We start from the raw sequence: 2,621 nt of genomic DNA on the forward strand, positions 1-2,621 counted from the left end.
CAGCACCACAAACTGGTGGCTTCAACAACAGATGGTTGTTCTCCAGAGAGAGAATTCGTAGGTCGGAACACTCACCCCCATGGGTTAGTTGGAGGGGGGGGCCTTCGAGGGTAAATCACGTGGGACAGGGTCAAGTGCCCTTGTAAAGAGACAGGGGCCAGCCTGTTCTCTCTCCTGCCATGTCGGGAGCCAAGGTGAGGAGGCCATAGTATGCACCTGGGGAAGAGAGCCCTCGCCACAACCTGACCTTGCAGCCCCCGAGGCTGTGGTGCTGTGCGTGGTGCCTCGGCTGACCACGCTGGCGAGGGAGGGAAAGGGGAGAAAGGCCGCCTGGAGACCCAGAGCCATGCCCGGGGGCATGCATGCACTGCGGGCCCCCCAGGTCCTCGAGGGGCGCCCTGTTCCAGTCAGAGACTATTTTCAGCGTCAGCCAGAAAGAAGCTGGTGATTATTTTGGAAGTTTTCCGTGTTCCAAGAAGTCAGTGGAAGGTTGGCAGAAGCGTGTTTGCCATGGTCACTGACATGCTGCGTCAGAGCACAGTTGTGGATCTGCACAAACGGACACACACGATTTCCTTTCTCAGGGTGTTTCCCCCGCTGTCCATGTTATCACAAATGGAAAGATATAGCCTTCAGTCCTGTTTCCTGAGAAGTCGGCTGCAGTGTGGATCCCGGGGGGCCGCCTTCTGTAGAATCCTCTGCCTTCTCACAGCACATACGTCATAGCCCTCCTGGGGCCAACAAGCGGTTCAGTCCTGGGGCCCGTCTCTCTGGCCTGGGCCTCACCTGTGACTGGTTGAGGGCAGGTTTGGGGAGCTGGGCGGGTTGAAGTCAGAATGGGGGAGATGAGACCAGGAGAGGAGTGGGATCAGGGCCTGTGCGCCCTCTTCTCCCCACTGCTTGGATGCCCTGCTGCCCTCAGGACAGCCCCTCCTGGGCACTCAGTCCTGGCTCCATCCATCCACAGCTGACACCCACACACTAACTGGCATTTCTAGGTTATTTTTCAGTTTGTTGTCTGTCAGCCCCAGAAGTAGCGCCAGGAGGACAGACCTGCCAGGGTGGCAGCGGGCGCTCTGTGCAGGTTCTGAACAATGGAGACCCCTCCTGGGACTGAGGGCCGGCATCCTTGACCTTCCCAGGACCCCACCTCTGGTACTGCCCTCCCTCTCCTGTCCACACCTGGACCCCCCTCAGCCAACTAGGGCATATTACCCTCTCTGTTCCTCCCTCCACAGGTCCCCACACACATCCAGCCATTTCTCTGGTAGCGTTTGTGGTCACTACGCCTTCTCCTGGGACATTATTCTCCCCTGGCTGTGTCCCCCACCCTGTTTTTCTGCTCCTCTGGGACCCTGGGGCTCTACTCTTCCCCGCACCTCTGGGACCCAGTCCCTTCCTGCAGCCTATGCTTGTCCTGCCCAGGTGGGTGCCTGGCTGGAGGACAGATCAGGAAGGCATGGCTGGACCAGGTGGGTCCCCCAAGAAGCCCTTTGGTCCACAGTGTCCAGCTTAGCCATGGGCACTGCAGTCTGCGGTCAGGCCCAAAGAAGTAGGGCCCCCAGAGTACTGGCAGGAGACGGGGTCAGGGTGACCTTTGTGGACACTGTCCCCTACACATCCCTAGAGCCGCCTGGACAAGACAGCTGTGTGTGCTGAGGACGCTCCTTCATAGAGCCAGCCGTGTGGATGAAACTCACCACTTTCCCTGGTAGTGCAGTGGGGACAAGTCTTTCCCAGCAGGAAGGAGCTGAGGAGGCCTCGGGAAGGTCGCGAAAGCCCCAGACGGGAGCAAGAGGCCAGGCCCAGAGGGAGGGATGCTGGCCCCTCAGGCTTCTAACAGGAGAGCCGATGGGAGGAGGTACCATCTGGGAACAGGCAAGGCGGCAACGTCAGCATGGGAAGGGGGGACGCAGGCCGTGGCTATTACTGGCCTGGGCTCTCATGAAGTCCCCATCTGTGCTGAGGACAGGGGTCGGGGCCTGTGGGTACTTGGGGTGAGACAGGGTCCACGCGTGCGAAGACAGCGGACAGGGTTGTCCACGCACGACTGGCAGAGACACGCAGGGGAGGCAAGCCTTGGCTCCCGACGCCACCCTCGGGTCCCTGAGCAGGGCGGCGTGCTCGTCCGGCCACCCCGCGCAACGGCGAACCACTGGCTGGATCCCGGTGTCACGTGGGAGGTGTACGCCTGCGCAGGCACGGGTCCGGGGGCCGCAGGTGCAAACGCCTCGCGTCGGCGCTGTTGGGAGGCTAAGTGCGTGGAACCTGGTCCTGGGTCCAGGCGTAGGCCAGAGCCCAGATCCATCCCCCTGCCCTCCAGGCCGCCCCACGCAGCCCCCACTCCACCGTGCTCGGTCCTGGCCCAGCAGGTCGTCCTACCTCCCAGCTCCCGCCCAGCCGGACCCCACCTCCGGGCTCCGCCTCCCCATCCAAGCCCCTCCCCAGGAGGCCCTCCGCCCCACCCCGTTCCCGCTCCGGGCCCCGCCCCCGACCGTCTGGCCCCGCCCCTGGGCTCGCGCCTGCGCAGTGGTGGGGGGCGCAGTCGGAAGGCCGGCGCCGACAGCGAGGTCGGCGGGGAGGTGGTAGCTCCTCTCCCCAGCAGCGCGGACCCGGCGCTC

The 2,621-nt window shown here is 63.2% G+C and overlaps 1 long non-coding RNA gene across 2 annotated transcripts; it reads right to left on the reverse strand.

Annotated features, from left to right (window-relative positions):
* Positions 1–426: 426 nt before the first annotated feature.
* Positions 427–2,456, reverse strand: LOC115300177. 2 transcript variants are annotated; one of them, XR_003912527.1, is made up of 3 exons: positions 2,383–2,456; positions 1,701–1,868; positions 427–816 (listed from the first exon to the last, which is right to left on the reverse strand). It is a non-coding gene; the product is annotated as an uncharacterized LOC115300177 (long non-coding RNA). The 2 variants fall into 2 exon arrangements; XR_003912526.1 differs by lacking the exon at positions 2,383–2,456 and having other exon boundaries at positions 1,701–2,252.
* Between the last annotated feature and the right edge of the window lie 165 nt (positions 2,457–2,621).

This window comes from Suricata suricatta, chromosome 1 (assembly GCF_006229205.1).
Source record: "Suricata suricatta isolate VVHF042 chromosome 1, meerkat_22Aug2017_6uvM2_HiC, whole genome shotgun sequence".
In the NCBI taxonomy this organism is placed as follows: Eukaryota; Metazoa; Chordata; class Mammalia; order Carnivora; family Herpestidae; genus Suricata; species Suricata suricatta.